Here is a 22,099-nt window from a genome sequence, read left to right as displayed (position 1 = left end):
ATCACGACCTGAGCCAAAACCAAGAGTGGGATGCCTAACTGATTGTGTCACCCAGGTGCCCCCCAAAGGCCAATGATTTAAGAAGTCGTGTCTAAGTAATGAGCCTCACTCAGAGCTTCCAGGCTGGTGAACACATGGAGATGCTGGGAGGGTGGTGCACCTGGAGAGGGCATGGCGGTTCCACATCCCTCTCCCCAGCCCCTGCCCTATGCATCCCTTCCATGTGGCTGTCCCTGAGTTGTATCCTTTACCATAAACCAGTAATCCTGTAAGTAAACTGTTTTCCTGAGTTCTGTGAGCTGTTCTAGCGAATTATGGTCCTCCAAGGAAGGGGTCACAGAAACCACAATTTGTAGCCAAGTCAGACAGAAGTTGCAGGTACCCCGCGGACCCAGTACTGGCGATTGGCATCTGGGGAGGGGCCTGCCTTGTGGGACTGAGCCCTGAACCTGTGAGGTCTCATGCTAACTCCAGACAGATAGAGTCAGAATTGGATTGAATTATAAGACATCCAGGGGCGCCTGGGTGGCTCAGTTATTAAGCGTCTGCCTTCGGCTCAGGTCATGATTCCAGGGTCCTGGAATCGAGCTCCGCATGGGGCTCCCTGCTCCGCGAGGAGTCTGCTTCTCCCTCTCCCACTCCCCCTGCTTGTGTTCCCTCTCTCGCTGTGTCTCTCTCTGTCAAATAAATAAACAAAATCTTAAAAAAAAAAATGAATTATAAGACATCCAGTCAGTGTCCCCAGAGAACTGGAGAACTTCCAGCTGTGAGAAAATCCCCCACACATTTGGTGACCAGTGCTGAGAGTAGGTCCATGAGTAGGCAGGGTAACAGAACTTTTCCTTTTCACTGCCTACCAGCCAATCACAGTGGAATTCCAGCTTTTTTTTTTAAGATTTTATTTATTTATTTTAGAGAGAGAGCACGGGGAAGGAGCAGATGGAGCGGGAAAGAATCTCAAGCAGATTCCCTGCTGAGCGCGTGGAGCCCGACGCGGAGCTCGATCTCACAACCCTGAGATCATGACCCCAGCCAAAACCAAGAGTTGGATGCCTAACGGACTGAGCCATCCAGGCACCCCTGAATTCCAGCTTTTTAATGCAGCATAAAAGGCTCTTCAAAGTTATTTAAAAAAAAAAAATCAAAACAAACCAAAACAAAAACCGAAGTTATTTGCAGTTATAGCCTAGCCTCGTCCCCTTTCCTGAACTTTATGTTCCAGAAATATATAAATCTTCATTTCCTAAAGAGAATCATATTTCCAAAGTGCTATGTATGCTTTGAATAGACTATTCCTGCATCTGGGTGAAAAACACATAAACTCCCTTTATAGAGCAAAACATCAGATTGGAAGATGTGCTTCCCCCTTTAAGAATGGAAATTAGGGGCGCCTGGGTGGCTCAGTCCTTAAGCGTCTGCCTTTGGCTCAGGTCATGATCCCAGGGTCCTGGGATCGAGTCCCACATCGGGCTCCCTGCTCAGCGGGAAGCCTGCTTCTCCCTCTCCCACTCCCCCTGCTTGTGTTCCCATTCTCGCTGTCTCTCTCTCTGTCAAATAAATAAATGAAATCTTTAAAAAAAAAAAAAAGAATGGAAATTAGTTTTCAATCGATAAAGCATTAGCTGGATTTGAAGGCCAGAGAAAATCTCAAAGCAAATGTATTTTTGAATTCCACAGTATTTACTGTTCTTGAGCTTCTAACACCCAAGGAGAAAAAAAATGAGAAGACTCTCAGTGCTAATGAAACTTGCTAGTTTTTCTTTCCTGTTAAAGATATTTATACCTGAATTCTTTTTAAGGCCGCAAACACTTTTAGATAAAAAGCAATGGTTGGTTTGAAAATTTGAGATGGTTTATAAAATCATATCTGATGATATAAAAAATTCAACAGTAGTTTGCTAAGCTTGTTGTTCCTTTTTTAGTAATCTCTACACCCAACATGGGGCTCAAACTCACAACCCCAAGATCAAGAGTTGCACGCTTTTCCCACTAAGCCAGCCAGGTGCCCCTACTAAGCTTGTTCTTAAACTCAAAGGCTATTGATTAGGCTCCTTGTATGGTTATGTGGTTAAGAGTGACTTTGTTTTTCTCCTCTCTTTCTACAGCAATCCTCTTTTTTTTTTTTTTTAAACAAGTGATTTCTGACCAGTCTTGTTTGGTTTTTCTCCATTATAAATTCATTTGTGAGGACTTTAAAGGCAAACTCGAAGATCCTCATAGGATCCCACAGGATTCAGCACCTCCGTCCCCTGAGTGGAATTATAACTGCATGACTGTCTTTCCACTATGCCGATCCTCCTTTTGGGCAGTAACTGTGGGTTTTGGTCTTCTGACTGCACATTATCTTTCCTCGGGGGGACACAATATCTTTTTTTTTTTTAAGATTTTATTTATTTGACAGAGAGAGAGAGAGAGCACAAGTACGCAGAGAGGCAGGCAGAGGGAGAGGGAGAAGCAGGCTCTCCACTGAGCAGGGAGCTGGACGTGGGGTCGATCCCAGGACCCCAGGATCATGACCTGAGCCAAAGGCAGCCGCTTAACTGACTGAGCCACCCAGGCGCCCCGAGGGGACACAATATCTTTTCTTAGGGTGGACGCTCATCAAACATTTGTTGAGTGCATGCAACAGCACTTTTGATAAGACTGAGTTGCAAGGCAGCCCCAAATGATGATTATTTCACCTCAAGCAAGTTTATGGTTACGTGAGTCTCAGCTGACTGGAAGGTGGAGTGCAGTGGGTATGAGTGAGTGCTCCGGAGCCAGACCGCCCTGCTCAGCTGCTGCCCAAACTGTGGCCTTGTGCAAACGACCCAATTGCCCAGGGCCTGCTTGCCTTTCCCACAGAACAGGGAGGGTAATGATGGCTCCTACCTCATCCATCCCAGTGAGAATTCATGAGGTGATGTGTATTAGGTCCAGAGCATAGGGCTTGAGACATTTTTTTTTTAAGATTTTATTTATTTGAGAGAGAGCACAAGCAGTGGGGAAGAGGCAGAGGGAGAGGGAGAAGCAGACTCGCCGCGGAGCAGGGAGCCCGATGCGGGACTCGATCCCAGGACCCTGGGATCATGACCTGAGCCGGAGGCAGACGCTTAACTGACTGAGCCACCCAGGCGCCCCAGGGCTTGAGACTTAAGAGAGAATTTAAATGTTCACTGTTGGAGCTATTTTCTTGGAAATGTGGTCAGTCAGTGGTACTCACTTCATAGTTTTAAGAACTAAAAGCAGTGGGGCGCCTGGGTGGCTCAGTCGTTAAGGGTCTGCCTTCAGCTCAGGTCATGATCCCAGGGTCCTGGGATTGAGCCCCGAATCAGGCTCCCTGCTCAGCGGGGAAGCCTGCTTCTCCCTCTCCCACTCCTCCTGCTTGTGTTACTGCTCTCGCTATCTCTCTCCCTCTGTCAAATAAATAAATAAAATCTTTAAAAAAAAAAAAAAGAACTAAAAGCAGTAATACGCTCAGTGATGAACAGTGATCTGGCAAACAGCAAGCTCTTGCTCAGTAAGTCCCTCACTTCAGATTCCTTCTGTTTCCTAGCTTTCCTGGGGCAGCTCTGTCTACCCCCCCAAATGCACCCTGCTGACCGGCTAGCTCAGTTGCTTCTTGTGTCTCCCCCAGAAAAAAAAAAAAAAAGTGTTCTCCAAAAGAAGGACCCAGATAAGAGCTGCTCAGCCATACCACTCTCCATCTCTCTGACTCTTGCTGTGAAGTCATTTGAAAAACCAGAGCAACTTTCCTGGGCCTTGGGGTCACACCTCATGGGAAAGAGCTAATTAAGCGGGGTTAAGTGCTGGCCTCGGGTTTCATCACGGCAAACGCCGCTCAAAGGCAGGGTCACTCCTCTGGGTTTCCAGCCAACTGCCCAGGGCCTGCTGGTTGCAGTGCTTCCTGCATCCGTGTCCCCAGGCAGGCAGCTGCAAGGTTGCATGAGGGTAGGGCCCTGCCCCCACAGGACAGCAGGTACCACAGGGTGGCCGTGGCTCAGCTCGTGCCTTTGGGGGTGGCCCTGAACTCTCAGAGACCTGGTAGTGACAGAGGTCACAGTGCCTTTGTAATAAAAGAAGCCTGCTGTCAGACCCTGCTCCAGCACCACCCTGGTGAGGACAGGGACTAAGGAAGAAGGAGCGGTTCTTGGGTGACGGGAGGGTCACTAACCCAGGGACCACAGCCGGCGGATGTCACCTGGCTACAAACGCACCTGAGCCAGTTTATCTCATTAGTTTGCTGGGGCCGCTGTCACAAAGGACCACAGACCGGGAGGCTTACACAACAGAAACGTATTGCCTCACAGTTCTGGAAGCTACAAGTCCAAAATCAAGGTGCCAGGAGGGCTGGTTCCTTCTGAGGGCTGAGAGGGAAGGATCTGTTCCAGAATCTTCTGCCTCTTCACATCGTCTTCCCGCTATGTGTACCTGCGTCCAAATCTCCTCTTCTTATAAGGACACCAGCCCTACTGGGTTGGGGCCACCCTAATGACCTCAATCTAACTTGATACCTCTGTAAAGACCTCTCTTCCACACGCTGAGGAACTGGGGGTTTGGCTTCAACACATGCGTTGTGTTGGGGGGAGAGGGGGAGGGGAGGAGAAGGGCACAATTCATCCCTCACAGCCAGCTTGAGAGTCATGAGTCATGAGAGATCTCAGTCACCCAGTCATTGAGAGCACTAGGTCTCCATCCCACAACTCACTGCCAGGGAGCGTGTCTCCTCAAAACAAGGCTTGTCCGAGTGCTGTCACTATATAAACACCGATTAGCAGACCCACAATACAACAGCCATACAACCTCCTCCGTACAATCAGTGAGGCCCAGGTTCTGCCACGCGAGGCACGTTCATTGTATGGAAGGTTCCCTGGAAACAGATGAAACTGTTTGCTAGTCATAGGTCAGCCAATCTCATCACGATCGGGGGGCAGCAACCCCCAGACCAGGGGGTGCAGGGTCCGGAAACTCCAAGGCTATGGTGCCATTGCCAAGAGCCGAGGCTCCTTGACTCACAGGACTGGAGCCTCCTTAGTGTTGTCTACCCAGGCTACCTCTTGACTATCGCTCATCTTGCTAAAGTGAAAGCAGTTCTAACATCTGTTACACTAATTCAAAGACCCTCTGTATTGCTGGAGAGAAAGATCGTTAAATGCCCACAGTAGCCACCTCTGGAGCGTGGCCCTGTGATTAGGATCTTTCAAATGATAATCCCACGTGCAGTGTAGATCCAAACAGAACATCCACATAGCCATCACTCTGTCCCAGGTGTCTTTTGTTTTTCTTTCAGATTTTTTTTTAAAGATTTTATTTATTTATTTGAGAGAGAGAGAATGAGAGAGAGCACATGAGAGGGGGGAGGGTCAGAGGGAGAAGCAGACTCCCTGCTGAGCTGGGAGCCCGATGCGGGACTCGATCCCGAGACTCCAGGATCATGACCTGAGCCGAAGGCAGTCGCTTAACCAACTGAGCCACCCAGGTGCCCTCTTTCAGATTTTTAATAACCGTCTTGGCAACACTCTTCTTTCTTTTAAAATAAAAAATATAAATAAAATAAAATAAAATAAAAAATATAGGGGCACCCAGCTGACTCAGTCGGAAGAGCGTGCGACTCTTGATCTTGGGGTTGTGGGTTCAAGCCCCACATTGGGTGTGGAGATTACTTAAAAATAAAATCTTTAAGGGGCACCTGGGTGGCTCAGTCGTTAAGCGTCTGCCTTGGGCTCAGGTCACATGATCCCAGGGTCCTGGGATCGAGGTCATGCTCCCAGGGTCCTGGGATCGAGCCCCACATCGGCTCCCTGCTCCGTGGGAAGCCTGCTTCTCCCTCTCCCACTCCCCCTGCTTGTGTTCCCTCTCTCGGTGTGTTTCTCTCTGTCAAATAAATAAATAAAATCTTTAAAAAAAAATAAAATCTTTAAAAATGATAATAAAAATGAATAAAATAAATGTATCTACATAGGGTTTGTAATGACAACAATCCCCCACCCCACCCCCCTGCCCTGCCCTGCCCATCCTCAACCCCAGCTCTGCTCCTCAGAATGTGTGGAAGTATCTTAAAGTCAATGCAGACAATATGACAACTCTCACCCGCAAAGCTCTCTCTTCCTGGACACTGTAGAGCTTGAATTTTACCAGTAGGGGGGAAAAAGGAAGTGGTGATGAAGCCTTTTTTTCTGAGTAAAATGAACTACAGGTGCAGTTTCAGAGGTGAAGTGAGACAGCAGAATCAAGGAGTAGAAGGAAATCCAATATGGCAGCATGAGGTTCTTAAAACTGAGATGTCCCTTGCATGCCATCAAATTCAGCATTTTCAAGGTATAAGTCAGTGGTTTCAGCACATTCTCAATGTGCTGCACCCATGACCAGAAGATTTTCACCACCCCCAAAAGAAACCCCAACCCCATTAGCAGTCACTCCCCACTCCCCTCTTCGCTCGGCCCCTGACAGCCACGAATCCACTTTCTGTCTCTTCCGATCTGCCTCTTCCGGACATTTCATGTAAACAGAATGATAGCAGTATTTGTACTTTTATGTCTAATTTCGTTCAGCAAGCATAATGTTGTCAAGGTTCAGCCACATGATAGCATGTCTCAGAACCTCATTCCTTTCCGTGGCTGAATAATATTTCATTTTATCCCACATTCTGTTTATCCATTCATCAGTTGATGAACATTTGGGTTGTTCTCACTTTTTTTTTTTTTTTTTTTGAGAGGGAGAGAGAGAGCAGGGGTGGGAGGGCCAGAGGGAGAGGGAGAGAGAGAATCTCAAGTAGGTTCCACGCCCAGCGTGGAGCCCGACGTGGGGCTCGATCTCACAACCCTGAGATCATGACCTGAGCCGAAATCAAGCATTGGACGCTTAACTGACTGAGCCACCCAGGCGCCCCTGTTTCCACTTTCTGACCACTACAAATAATGCTGCTGTGAACGTTCGTGTACAGGTTTTTGTGTGAACGTCTGTTCAGTTCTCTTGGGCATTTACTTCACAATGGCATTGCTGAGTGAAGTGGCAATTCTGTGTTTAACTTGCTGAAGGACAGGTGTGTAGGGCCAGAGCTTGTGTTAGTTGACTGTTGCTGTTGCCACAACAGAACACCACAGACCGGGGGGCTCAGACAACAGACATTTACTGTCCCCACAGTTCTAGAGGCTAGAAGTCCAAGATCAAGACGTCAGCAGGGCTGGTTTCTCTTGAGGCCTCTCTCCTCAGCTCGAAGATGGCTTCCCTGTGTCCTCACATGGCCTTTTCTGGGTGTGTGTGCATCCTGGGTGTCTCTTCCTCTTCTTACAAGGACAGCAGTCCCATGGGATTAGGGCTCTACCCTTACGGCCTCATTTAACCTTAATGACCTCCCTAAAGGCCCCATCTCCAAATTCAGTCACACTGGAGGTTAGGACATCCACACAGATTTGAGGGGAAGGGGCGGACACAGTTCAGTCCCTAACGAGGTGATAAGGCAGGAGGTGAGTAGGGATCAGGACCAGATCACGAGGGCCTTGGGTAATACAGGTTTGGGGACATTCTTCTTGACCCACCCACCTCCAGAGGTCCCCAGGGAATTGGCTCCTTTCTGTCCTTTACCTTCCAAGTAGGACTAAGCACTGAGCACAGCTCAACAGTGCATTCTTCAAGGTTGTCCAGGTAAGAGTAGACCCAGTGAGGGGCGCCTGGGTGGCTCAGTCCTTAAGCGTCTGCCTTCGGCTCAGGTCATGATCCCAGGGTCCTGGGATCGAGCCTCACATCGGGCTCCCTGCTGGGTGGGAAGCCTGCTTCTCCCTCTCCCACTCCCCCTGCTTGTGTTCCTGCTCTCGCTATCTCTCTCTCTGTCAAATAAATAAATAAAATCTTAAAAAAAAAAAAAAAAGAGTAGACCCAGTGTGAACCAGCAGAGAGAAACTGCTGGAAGAGTAAATGCCTAGGAGGGATTATGCAAATTAGATACAAGGGACCCTCCTCTTCCTTGCTTCCTTCCTTCCCTGGGTCAGCTGTCCAGGGCTATGGAAAAGAACCTAAGCCTTCAATCCCTGCATTTAACAGATCTGAAGGCCTAGTGTGCCAGGGATTGCACTAGGCCCTGGGGGCCCTTGCAGAGCTTTTGTTCTAGGCCCATTACCATCCAACATGGTAGCCACCAGCACAGTTGGCCAGTCTGAACAGAGACGTGCTAAAGTATAAAATACACAACAGATTTCAAAGGCTTAATATAAACTATCTCATTACTAATTTTTATATTGGAGGCATCTGAAATGGTGTTTCCATTATATTTGCTTAAATAAAAAGTATATTATTAAAATTAATTCCGGGGCGCCTGGGTGGCTCAGTCGGTTAAGCGTCTGCCTTTGGCTCAGGTCATGATCCCAGGGTCCTGGGATCGAGCCCCGCATCGGGCTCCTTGCTCAGCGGAGAGCCTGCTTCTCCCTCTCCCACTCCCCCTGCTTGTGTTCCCTCTCTGGCTGTGTCTCTCTCTGTCAAATAAATAAATAAAAATCTTTATAAATAAATAAATAAATAAATAAAATAACATTAATTCTATTTATTTCTTTTTACCTTTTTTATGAGACTCCTAGAAATTTTGAAATCACATATGTGACTTACATTGTGGTAGCTCACATTCAATTTCTCTTGGACTGTGCTCTTCTAGACTAGGGTCCACCCAGAGACCATGTCTGATCAAGCTCATTTGGGAATCAAAGGGGACCTTGATCTGGACCACCATTCATAAGGATTAGGGGATTTGGAGCAAATGCCTCTAGCTGATGTATCTGTTTTAAAATTAGCTGTAGGGGCGCCTAGGTGGCTTAGTGGGATGAACATCTGGCTCTTGGTTTTAGCTCAGGTCATGATCTCATGGGTTGTGGGATCAAGCCCCGCATTGGGTCCCGCGCTCAGTGCAGAGTCTGCTTGAGATTCTGTCTCTGCTTCTCCCCGGCTTGTGCTCTTTCTCTCAAATAAATAAATAAAATCTTTTTTTTAGAAAAATGAACTGTAGGGCCAGAAATAAATGAGAAAAAGAGGGAAAGAAAGATGAGATCAGCACATAGCTGGGGAGACTGGGAGGGATGTAAAGAGTCTCTGAGGCTTGAGAGCCAATTTCCAACTTGCCCTCTGTGCTAGGCAAAATCATGGCCCCCCAAAAATGCCCATGTCCCAATCCCTGGAACCTGGCAATGGATTATCTTTCCTGGCGAAAGGAACCTTGCAGATGTGATGAAGGATTAAGGATTTTCAGTTGAGAAGATCATCCTGGATTATCCAAGTGGACCCAATGTAATCACCAGGGTCCTTATAAGTGAAAGAGGGAGGCACGAGGCTCAGAAGGGGGTGTGGAGGTGGTGCCATTGCCAGCTCCGAGGATGGAGGAAGGGACCACGAGCCGAGGAATACAGAAGCTAGAAAAGGCAAGGAAATGGATTTCAATTCCCTCAAGTTTCCAGAAGGGATGCAGCCCTGTGTTCTAGCCCAGGGAGACGCCTTTCAGATTTCTGACTTCTCGAACTAAAAGATAATAAATTTGTGTTGCTGTAAGCCTCTAAGATTGTGGTGATTTGTTCAAGTATAGTAAGGAAAGCCCTGGGTTGGGTCTTCAATCTGCCTAGAGGGTCTTTGGACAAGTCGCTTTTCCTCTCTGCTAAGGCTGGGGGCAGAAAGGTTGGGGGGGATGGGTGGCATTCTAGCAGAGAGGAGTGACATATTTGTCTGCACTGGGCACAGATGTCATTACGAAAATTAGGACAAAACAATTGCCAAAAATCTGGATGGCTGTCCAGCATCTCATTTAGTTCTGAGAACAGCCCCATGAGTTAGAGAACTATTATTATCCCATTTTAGAGCTAAGGAAACCAAGGTCAGAGAGGTTGGGTAACTTGCCCTTGGTCAACCTTGGTCTACAGACTTGAGAGGCACCCTTTGCTGATGGAAGAGATTTGACCACGGATCCATAAGTTTCATTAATTCATTCATCCCACAGATAGCTGGCATTCAGGGTTGACTGATGAACAACTCAGGCCAGAAGAGTCTCATCATGGGACGGCGGGGGCGGGGGGTGGTTACTGAGGGGCTGTTTTCATAGTACTATGTGCTTCTGAGCCTCAGAACCCAACGCCCTCCCAGGATGCCATGACCAAATTCATCATGGTTCCTGTCTTTGCTTTCCTTGGGAATCCCCCCCAATACAGGCCCCTCTCATCATCCCGGGTTCCTTCTCTCATCTCTGTTGTTCTCTGTGTTGTCTTTTGCTCTACCTGTCTCCTCCCTCCTTCATCCTTCCCAAACTCTTCCACCCTGACCCCTGCAAACCACTCCCTGAATATTCCCTCCGACTATTACCCTAACTAAAACCAGCTCCTTCCCTGGAGATATCCCCACAGTCCTAACTGAAGGCTCTCCACTCCCCCAACTCACCAAACAGCTCAAGGTCTAGAAGAGGAGAGGGGTGGTCTGCATATACCACAGAAACAAATGAGCCCAAACCCCAGTGGTTCACACATACAAAGGTAGAGACTCACCCATGTCCCCTTGTCCAACGTGGGGTGGCTGGGCTCTGCTCCACACCTTTGTGCATGGACCCAGTCTCTTCATTCACAGGAGCCTCCGAAACATTGCAATAGCCTGGCAGAGAGAAAAGACACATGGGCCACCGTGAGCTAGCTCTTGAAGCTTCTGCTCAGAAAAGATGCACGTCATTTGCGTTCATATTTTTTTTAAGATTTTTATTTATTTATTGAGAGAGATAGTGATAGAGAGAGAGCATGAGAGGGGGAGAGTCAGAGGGAGAGGCAGACTCCCCGCCGAGCAGGGAGCCCGATGCGGGACTTGATCCCGGGACTCCAGGATCATGACCTGAGCCGAAGGCAGTCGCTTAAACAACTGAGCCACCCAGGCGCCCCCATTTGTGTTCATATTTCACTGGCTAAAGTAAGTCATATGGCCAAGCCTGATAACTGGGCATCCTTCAGGAGAGACAGCAAATATCGTGAACAATAATACCATACGCCATTGTATTGGCACCCCAATAGTGTTTCCAGATATTATTAATCCTTCTTCCTACTCCTATTTTTAAAGATTTTAATTATTTATTTGAGAGGGAGAGAGAGCATTGCTCATGAGTGGGAGGGAGGGGCAGAGGGAAAGGCAGAAGCAGACTGGGCAGAGCCCAATTTGGGGCTCAATCCCAAGACCATGAGATCATGACCTGAGCCAAAGTCAGACGCTTAACCGACTGAGCCACCCTGGTGCCCCGATACTCGTATTAAAAAAAAAAAAAAAAAATCCTGCTTCCCCTTGACAGACCTTGTAGAGTGATGTCTAGACCCTCTTGTCTTCCAGCTCTTCACAGTCTCACCCGAGAAATCTGAGTGTCACACTTAGCTCTCCCCTCTCCTTCACCCCCTATCAGATCCTTTAGAATGTTCCAGAGGTTCTCTGTCACTTCTCTCAGTCCCCACAGAAGCTACCTTCCTCCAAGCCACCATCATTTCTTGCCTGAACTACTGCTGCAGCTTGCTCTGCAATTAATCCACCATCTACCCAACAAACAGGGTAGATCCAGTCACACCGCTTAAATCCTTCCATAGTTTCCCACTGGCCTTCGGGAAGAGTCTAAAATCCTTACCTTTTCCTAGAAAGCTCTTCCCAGCAGGCTCCCCGCCTGCTGCCTCAGGCCCTGGCCACCGTCCTGGTCACTACACAGTCCAGCCCCTGGGCTTCTTCGGTGTCATGCACCGACACTTGAATTACTTTATGGTTTTCACAGCATAGTTCTCTTTGCCTGGAACTCTCTCCTCCCACCCTAACCCCCTTCATCTCTCAGGTCTCAACTTCCTCACTGAGGCCTTCAGATCCAGTATTCTTTCTATGCGAGTGCTCCTGCAGTGCCCCCTATTGCCCCCTGTGAAACACTCAGCACACCCTATGGCGCTTGCTCAGTGCCCCTCCTGCCCACCCAGACTGGACCAGCATGAAGACAGGGGCTGTCTGCACCACAGCTACATGTCAGCACAGGGCTCATGCTCAGTAAATATTTTTTCAGTGACACAATGAACTTGTCATACATAGAGACCGAGGGAAGGAAATGATCAAAGTTGACAGCTGCAATGAGCTAGGAGGAAATTAGCCTCCTGACTTAATCAAGAGGCAGAAGAGGCTGGGACACTTGTACCAACTCTGGATCCCCTAGTCCTGAACTCACCATACACCATTCCCTGCCTGCCTTTCCCTCTATGTTTCTAGACCTCATAAAGTGCCTTCCTCCCCCACACCTATTGAAAGAAATCTGGTTCCATGACTGAGAGCGTGCTTCTTTCTCTCCTCCCTCATCCTCAGCCCTGCTGTTCTCACCTCTCCCCCAGTCCTTCCCAGTGCGTCCCACAGGTCCTCCCAGCCAAGGCAGCTGGAAGAGGCCGGAGCCTCACCAAAATGTTGCTTGTCCTCAGATTCGTTCCTGAGCAGAAGGACGTGAATGACACTCTGAAGGAAGAAACATCCTGAGGCATCCGTGAGACATGTCCCAGGCCCGGGCTTGTTAAATCCGGCTGCCAAACCAGGCTGTGTTATGGGTGTGATGTGAACAGCTTTGGAAAGGCTTCCGTGTCAAGGCCTAGTTCCTCCTTCTAGGGCTAACACGGGTCTGAAATTATAGCACTGGAGATGGTATTAGTTTACCGGGGCTGCCGTGACAAAGTACCACAGACCGAGGGGCTCAAACAGCAACAGAAATGAACTTTCTCACGGTTCTGGAGGCTATGCAACCAAGATGGAGGTGTTGGCGGGTTTGGTTTCTGCTGAGGCCTCTCTCCTTGGCTTGTAGACTGTTCACATTACTGGTTCAATTTCTGTTTTTCTTTTTCTTTTTTTTTTTTTTTTAAGATTTTTTATTTATTTATCTGAGAGAGAGAATGGGAGACAGAGAGCATGAGAGGGGGAGGATCAGAGGGAGAAGCAGACTCCGCACTGAGCAGGGAGTCCGACGCGGGACTCGATCCCGGGACTCCAGGATCATGACCTGAGCCGAAGGCAGTTCTTAACCAACTGAGCCACCCAGGCGCCCCAATTTCTGTTTTTCTTACCAAACCCCGGTTGCCTCCAAACTGCCACCTGGAGCCATATACCTAAATTTTGGCCAATTGGATATGAACAGAAGGAAGGTGGGTGTCTTCTGGGTCATGTCCTTAAAAGGAAGCTAATGGCTCCTTACTTTGAGTTCTGTCTTCTCATACACTAGGACATGAATTTGGTGACAGGGGGATGGCTTCAGCCATGTAAGTCAGGATGATGCTCAGAGCAGGGCGATACAAAAGGCAGGACCTATGACCTCTTGCGGGGGAGCCGCCTACCCACTCTGGGGCTTTTTTTGTGAAATGAATGTCTTCAGAGGCATTCTGTTCTAGCTTCCCTTTGTTCTACCTCAGTCCAAACTCTAATTCAGACAGCTCTAAAAATCAAAAATATAGAAGCCCCCCAAACTTAAATAATATAATACAAATAACTCTCGAGTTAAAAAAATAAAATATCAAAGAAAGAAATCCTTATAACTGGATGGCAATAAAAGCATGACCAAAAGCAGTGTTTGAGGGTAATTCTAGCTTTCAACACTTTTTTTTAAAGATTTTATTTATTTATTTGACAGAGAGAGACACAGCGAGAGAGGGAACACAAGCAGGGGGAGTGGGAGAGGGAGAAGCAGGCTTCCCGCGGAGCAAGGAACCCGATGTGGGGCTCAATCCCAGGACTCTGGGATCATGACCTGAGCCGAAGGCAGTTGCTTAACGGACTGAGCCACCCAGGCGCCCTAGCTTTCAACATTTTTATCAAAGAAGATTGAAAACCGGGGCACCTGGGTGGCTCAGTCGTTAAGCCTCTGACTTCTGCTCAGGTCATGATCCCGGGGTCCTGGGAACGAGCCAAGCATCGGGCTCCCTGCTCAGCGGGGAGTCTGCTTCTCCCTCTGCCTGCCACTCCCCCTGCTTGTGCTCGCTCTCTCAAATAAATAAATATAAAATCTTAAAAAAAAAGAAAAAGAAAAAGAAAAAGAAATTACATATGAAACAATAGAGAAAATCCAAAAAACAAGAAAAATGCTTTCAGGCGGAAATAAAGTAGAAAAATCAGGGAAAATTAACAAAAAAACAGAAGTTGGCTATTTGAAATGCTCCAGGCAAAGCTGTTGGAGGGAAAAAAGAAAGATGCCAAATAAAAATGTAATTCATAGTGAAAAGGGAGAAAGAACTACAGATATAAATATTTTTAGAGTAATAAAACAAAAATTCAAACTCTATAAACCAATACATTGTTTTTTTTAAGAGAGTGCACAAGTGGGGGCAGGGAGGGGCAGAGGGAGAGGAAGAGAGAGAATCTTAAGCAGGCTCCACACCCCGCAGGGAGCCTGATCTCACAATCCTGAAATCATGACCTGAGCTGAAATCAAGAGTCAGATGCTTAACCAACTGAGCTACCCAGGCACCCCTAAACCAATACATTTTAAAATGTTGACAAAATGGACGGATTCCTGTAAGAATAGAAAATGCCAATATTTAAAAAAAAGAGGCAACAGCCTTTGAATAGACCAATGAAAGACCATGAAAGAACCAGAAATTTTAATTAAAAGAAGCCCCGGAAAGTTCACCAGGGGGGGTTCTACCAAACTTTCAAAGAACAAATAACACCTGCCATATACAAATTATTACAGAGAAAAGGAAAAGAAATTCATGTCATGAAGCTGGTATATCCTTGATTCCTCAACTGAATAAGGACAATATGGGGAAAGAATATTAGAGACCCATTTTACTTTCTAAATGCACACACAATTCCTAAATAATATATTAGATAAGAAAATACAAATAATTTGCTACAAATAAAATGGCATCGAGTAGGTTTTAATAAGCATCGGAAAGGTAACAATGTAATGCACTATATTATGGAATAAAGTAGGAAAGTCACATGGTCGCCCCCACAGATTAAAAAAAAATTGATAAAATTCAACACCTACTTATGATAAAAGTTCCCAGAAAACCAGGGATAGAAAGGAACTTCCATAATTTGATAAAGACTAATCTATCAAAAACTTCACACTTAATATAGAACCTTAAGCTCATTCCCTTTAAGACCAGTAAGCAGGGACGCCTGGGTGGTTCAGTCGGTTAAGCGTCTGCCTTCAGCTCAGGTCATGATCCCAAGGTCCTGGGATCGAGTCCAGCATCGCGCTCCTTGTTCAGCAGGGAGCCTGCTTCTTCCTCTGCCTGCCGCTCCACCTGCTTGTGAACTCTCTCTCTCTCTCTGGCAAATGAATAAATAAAATCTTAAAAAAATATAAGACTAGTAAACAGACACAGCTGGCCTCCTTCACCATCACTGTTCACTCCTGGGGGTCTTAGCCATTGCAACAAGCTATTATAAATATTACTATGGATATACATATAGTCTTTATAAATCTGTATATAAATATGTATATAAGGAAAGGGAGGAGAGATAACCAAATTGTCACTATTTGGATGTGATTTGGCATTCCATATAAAACCTCCAAACTGTTGGGGCGCCTGGATGGCTCAGTCCTTAAGCGTCTGCCTTCGGCTCAGGTCATGATCCCAGGATCCTGGGATCGAGCCCCATATCAGGCTCCCTGCTCAGCAGGAGGCCTGCTTCTCCCTCTCCCACTCCCCCTGCTTGTGTTCCCTCTCTCGCTGTCTCTCTATCAAAAACTAAATTAAAAAAAATCTAAAACAAAACAAAACAAAAAAACCCCTCCAAACTGTTAAAACTAGTAAGAGATTCAGCAAAGTGACCAAATAAAAGATCAAATTGGAAAAATGAATAGGATTCCTCTATGCAATAGCGAACAACTAAAAACTCTAACAAAAAAATTAAGATTCCACTCAGAATAGTAACAAAAGTTAAAAAGGCATGAGGGTGCCTGGCTGGCTCAGTCCCACGTAGGGTGTGGAGATAACTTAAAAAACAAAACAGTCTTTAAGAAAAAGAAAAAGTTAAAAAGGAATCTAGGTACCCACCCATCCATCCACAAGACATTTATGAAGAAAAAATGTTACTAAAAGGACACAAAAGAAATCAAACAAATGTGGAGGTGAGCCACGTCAGTGAATGCAACAATTAATATCATTAAGATGGCCCTTTTACCTAAGTCAATCTATAGCAAGCTCCAATTCCAGAAAGATTTTTTTTTTCTGTGAAACAATAAATGGATGCAAAAATGCATGTGGAAGAATCAAGACCTGCAAATAGGTAAGAATGGCCAAAGCGGGGCTTGGGTGGGGATTTTCTGAATCAGATAAGATATACTAACAAGTCAGAGTTCACAAAAGGAAACAAAGGTGATATGGCACATGAACAGACAAATTGATTAAAAGAACAGAATGTAGAGGCCAGAAATAGACACGTGTATCTAAAAGAACTTGCAATATTTCGGAGTAAGCATCCCAATCAGAAGGGAGGAGACGGATTGGTAATGGATACTGGGGAAACAGCCTCCTTACAAGAAAAGTGGGTTCCCTACCACTCACCATAATACAAAGGTCAAGTAAATGGATTAGAGACCTAATATTAAAGATAAATCTATAGGGATGCCTGGGTGGCTCAGGTTCTGATCCCGGGGTCCTGAGATCAAGCCCCCTGTTGGGGCTCCCTGCTCAGTGGAGAGTCTGCTTCTCCCTCTGGCCCTCCCCATTTGTGCTCTCTCGCTCTCTCTCTCTCTCTCTCTCTCTTAAATAAATAAATAAAGATAAATCTAGAAAGCTAGTATATTGGGTGCCTGGGTGGCTCAGTCATTAAGCGTCTGCCTTCGGCTCAGGTCATGATCCCAGGGTCCTGGGATCGAGCCCCTCATCGGGCTCCCTGCTCTGCGGGGAGCCTGCTTCTCCCCCTCCCCCTCCCCCTGCTTGTGTTCCCTCTCTTGCTGGTCTCTCTCTGTCAAATAAATAAATAAAATCTTAAAAAAAAAAAAAGAAAGAAAGAAAGCAAGCTAGTATATTACTTTCCCAGAGCTGCCAGAACAAAATACCAGAAACTGGATGGCTTAACATAACAGAAATGTATTGTGCCCAGTCTTGGAGGCTAGAAGTCTAAAATCAAGGGTCAGTAGGGCCATGCTCCCTCTGAAACCTGTATCGAATCCTTCTTTGCCTCTTCTAGCTTTTGGTGGTGTGCAGGCAATTTCCGGAGTTCCTCGGCTTGCAGCTACATAATGCCAATCTCTGCCTTTCTCGCTGTGTGTCTTCCACTGGCTGTTATCTTATAAGGCACCAGTCGTATTGGATTAGGGGCCTGCCCTACTCCAGTATGACCTCATCTTAATGTAAGTAATCTGCAACTACCCTATTTCCAAATTAGATCACATTATAGAATACTGAGGGTTAGGATTCCAGTGTATTTTGGGGGAAGGGGGGTGGAAATAATTCAACCCATAACAGCTAGGAGAAAAGTGTAGACCATCTTTATGACTTTGGAGTGAATAAAGATTCTTAAGCCTAGAACACCATAAACTATATAGTGAAAATGAGATGAACATGACATATTAAAATTAAAGGTTTATCCCAAACAAAGACATAACTGAAAAAGTTAAGTAATGAGTGAAAAACTGGGAGAAGATATTTTTGGCTTCCAAAAAAAAGTGATTAATTTCCAGAATAAACAAAATCCTGCAAATATTTAAGAATGGAAAATCAATAGAAAAAAATGGGCGAAAAATAGAATGGACAACTAACACAAAAGAAAATCCAAATGGCTAACAAGTCTGAAGATATGTTCAACCTCACTCATAATCAGGAAATTACAACATGTTAGTTTAAATCTATCAGAGTAGCCAAATTTAGAAGCTCAGAGAGGAAAAAAAATGAAGTAAAAATAAATAAATAAATAAATAATAAATAAAATAGAAGCTCAGAAAGGAACTAGTGTTAGTGAAGATGTGTGGAATTTGGAACTATCCTGCACCTCCAGTTGGTATAATTCAGTATGTATATTCTATGATCCAGCAATCCCAATCTTAGGTGTATAATCCAGAAAAACTCTTGCACAAGTCCCAAAGGATAAAAGTACAAGATTGTTGATTGAAATATTATTTGTAGTAGCAAAGAATTCAAGGCAATGTAGATCTTCATTAGTCGGTGAATAATTAAGGATGGTGAGTTAATAAACTGGACAGCTATGCAGCAATCAGAAGCAATGAACCAGGGGTGCCTGGCTGGCTCAGTTTGTGGAGTGTGCAACTCTTGATCTCAGAGTTTTGAGTTTGAGCCCCAAGTTGGGTGTAAAGATTACTTAAAAATAAACAAAAATTTTTTAAAAAGAAGCAGTGAACCAGACATATAAACAACAACATGGAATGTTCTTAAAACAATATTGAGTGGGGCACCTAAGTGGTTCAGCCAGTTAAGTGTCCGACTATTGATTTCGGCTCAGGCCATGATCCCAGCATCTTGAGATTGAGCCCCGCCTTAGGCTCCATGCTCAGCAAGGAGTCGGCTTGAGATTCTCTCTCTCCCTCTGCCTCTTCCCCACAGTGCATGCACATACGCACGCTCTCTCTCTCTAAAATAAATAAACAAATCTTTTTTAAAAAACAATATTGAGCAAAAAAAAGTAAAAATAGAAATTCACTTAATACCATTTTTGTAAATTAAAAACATATAAAGCCCTATACATCTTTTAGGAATATAGGCATATTCCAAGAACCATAAATTAAACACATTAGAAAATGTGTCTATGAGGTGGAGGAAGAGATAGAAGTGGGAAGGGAGATATGAGAGAAAAGAAATGACATAAAAAATATTTTTACACAAGTTACTGCTAATAGTGTGTCAGAAATAAAACAGTATGGTAAAATCAGTTCTCAGAAAAAGAAAAAAAAGAATGAATGAATGAGAAATGTTTCTAAGAAAAGGAAGCAATACAAACAAAAATCATAAGGAAGGACGGCAAAGGATATTTCATACTGATGAAAGGAGTAATTCACTGATGTCATGTTAATATCATAAATCTTCATGCACCTAACAACATAACTTTAAAATGTATTAAGCAAAAACTGGTACAGCTAAATGGAGAAATTGACATATCCTCCCTAATAATGGGAGAGATTATTATACTTTCCAGAAGCCAACAGATCAAACAGAAAAAAAAGTAAGGATGTAGTAGATAAGAATTAGAGAATTAATAAACCTGTATAGTCAGATCTCTGATCCCAACAATCAAAATGCACATCCTTTAAAAACATACAGAACACTTCCAAAACAAAACAAAAAACCCACATTATATCACAGGCCATTCCAGATTGCAGAATAAGGTAGACGGTTCCCCCAAATCATAGAACAGGGCTATCATTTCCCTAATGTCAAAACTGGGTGAGGAGAGCACAAGAAAGAAAACCAAGGGCCAATTCCATTCTGAAAACAAATGCAAAACAACCCTAAATCAAATATTATTAGAAGGCTGGCACAAGACAAGGACTGGTCATTATCACCACGATCGGTAACATTGTATTGGAACTCTTAGCCAAAGGGGAAGGGGTGAGTTATAAAGAGTGGAAAGACTAAACTGTCATTTTGTTACAGCAACAGGATCATCTAGCCAGTAAAGTATGGAGAATTAAAACAAGTAAGAGTGAGTTCAACAAGGTAGCCAGATCCAAGATTAGTAATAAAAACACAACAGCAGTAACTGATCAGAAGAAAAAAATCCAAGTCATAAATAAATAAGTAAAAACAGTAAGGTCCCAGTGAGTGAACCAGAGAAAACATGTACAAGATACCCAGGAGAAAATTATACCTGTATCCAAGACAGAAGACTCAATATTACAAAATCATAAATTCTCCCCAAATGAATAACTTATTCATTACAATCCCAAACAAAATCCAAAGCATTTGTTATGGAACTGACAAGTTCCATCCCACTCCCCATTCCCCTCTGTAGGACCCACCAGGTTTAGAATCAAGCCAGGTCCGTTTGCTCACCCAAGTCCTGACAGCCACTTGGAAACCACCTGTTCTGCTGCTCACCTGCCTCTCTCTGATTTGAGTCAACCCATAAGCAATTGGTAAACAGAGTAAAAATGTCGGCATAACACAAGCATGTTAGTTAATATCAATTTTTTTTCCAGGAAGTTAATATTTTGAAGCAATCAGGGGCAAGCTTTCTCACAGTTAAAGGGGAAGCCTTAGTGATCAAAGAAGATCTTCACAAACAAAAAGCTGCAAATCTGCAGAAGTCTCTTCCTTTAGGTCCACAGTGGCTCCTTTTGGTGATTTAAAGACCATAATGCTTGCTGCAAAGCTATGGTACGTGGCCAAGCTGTGAATGCCGATGAAGAAACTACAGTGATATTTTCTCATATCAAAATGACAGATTAATGAAGACAACCCTTAAATCAGACTTCTAATTTTGATGGAAATGGTCTCCGTTAGAAATTAATATCTCCAGACCAGCATCTCCAAAAAGGAAGCACAAGCCCCAGCCTTTAAAGGTTGCAAAGAAGGGACTGAAGGTGTTGCTAAACACGAATATCCGTGGAAATTTAACTGTGCTAGTATTTCTATTAGAATCCTTATTGGCTTTGTAGCTCTCTGATTATAAAGTTTCGTACGTTTTGAACAATCTGTCCCTAGTTTTATTTTTCCTATAAAGCCTTGTTATTTTTAGCACACTGTTTTGTAGAACTCCAAGCTTTTTCAGGAATGCATATATCAGTTATGGCAAAACCGCCTATACTCAGAATAAGGGGAGACTGTCTTCCAACAAGCATTCTTGGTAGGTCCTAAGTTTCCCTGACATGTAACCAGGAGACCAGGTATCCACTTCCTTCTCAGAGTGGAACAACTTCCCAGGAGCTGGGGCGGGGTGAAGTTTGGGGGGTAGTTCTCTGGAGTTTGGGAACCAGAGCCCATCATAGGTCCTCTCTTCTCTCCTCCCTCCAGACCTCCGGACCACTCAGGAGAAGCCAGTGAAAAGGCCCAGAATTTTGCCGCTTACAAGCTCACAGATCTTGGGCCAGTCACTGAAATTCTGCAGGACTCAGTTTCCTCATTCTTTAAATGGGAAGGCAGTGTTTTTTAAAAATCATGTTCAATTTAAAAATCAGCCTTTGATTCTTGCTTTGCCATTTACACCTCTGTGACCTCGGACAAGTGACCTTGCTTCTCAATGCGTCACCTGTAAAATGGGGTCTTTGCGACACTTTAATGATGCCACACGTGCAAAGCACTTAGCACAAGATGCGCATTAAGCCCCAATAAATTGGAAGTTCCAATTCTGGGAGGCGGGGAATTCTCGAGGGTACGAGGTTTGACTGCTGAGGCAGAAGAACCCAGAACTGGTGGGGAAAGACATGGCTGTGATTTCCCCACGGACGGTAAACACGTCCTGCCAGCCGGGTCCTGCCCGCTGAGGCCTCCCCATCAGCCGGACCCCCTAGCTTGCAAGAGCCACCAACCCGCTTCCAGCGTTTGGGGCCGCCTCCCGCCGCGCGGGTCGGAGAACGGACTACATTTCCCGGCGTGCACCTCGGGTCGGGGCCCCGAGGGACCGGTCGGCTAAGAGGACCTTGTCCCAGCCGCGTTAGAGGCTGGAGGCAGTAACCACTCAGGAAGCTCCTGTATTTCGCTTTGCGAAGCTAGTCAGCCACCGTCAATCCCACCTTGAGCCGCGGACCCGCAGGGTCTGTGAGGAGCGCTTGGCCCCCTCCTCCTTCCCTCCTCCAGGGCGTCCGGGTCCCAGGGTCCGAGGCCGGGCTTATCTCCCCGGGAGGATTCCTTCAGCCCCGCGGGGTCCCCACTGTGGCCCAAGGTTGGCAGCGGGGCTCTGGAGAGGGGTGGAGGGGTAGAGGACAGCCTCGAGGCCGCGCAGCCGGAGACTACAACTCCCAGGCGGCACCGCGGCGGCGGCGAGCACGTCACTTAGGCACCGCCGGCGGCCCCGGGCAGCGGCGCGGGCGGGGGCAGGGCTGGGGCCAACCGGGAGGCCGGTGCTGAGGATGGGGGCCGCCCGGCCGCCCCGCGCGTGAGAAGGCCGAGGGGCGCGCCACCCCGTCCCGGGGCGGGCGCCCCCCGGGCTCGGCCACCCCTACCCCGCACGGCAGTCGTGGCCCGGGATGCGGAGCCGGGGGCCGCCGGTGGAGCTG

General features: G+C 46.0%; 1 long non-coding RNA gene across 1 annotated transcript; it reads right to left on the bottom strand.

Annotated features, from left to right (window-relative positions):
* Positions 1 to 8,944: 8,944 nt before the first annotated feature.
* Positions 8,945 to 21,698, bottom strand: LOC118022660. Its single transcript, XR_004682542.1, has 3 exons — positions 21,617 to 21,698; positions 10,488 to 10,590; positions 8,945 to 9,371 (listed from the first exon to the last, which is right to left on the bottom strand). It is a non-coding gene; the product is annotated as an uncharacterized LOC118022660 (long non-coding RNA).
* Between the last annotated feature and the right edge of the window lie 401 nt (positions 21,699 to 22,099).

Source organism: Mirounga leonina, unplaced genomic scaffold (assembly GCF_011800145.1).
Source record: "Mirounga leonina isolate KUSES-001 unplaced genomic scaffold, KU_Mleo_1.0 Mir_177, whole genome shotgun sequence".
In the NCBI taxonomy this organism is placed as follows: Eukaryota; Metazoa; Chordata; class Mammalia; order Carnivora; family Phocidae; genus Mirounga; species Mirounga leonina.
This window is presented reverse-complemented; position numbering and strand designations above follow the sequence as displayed.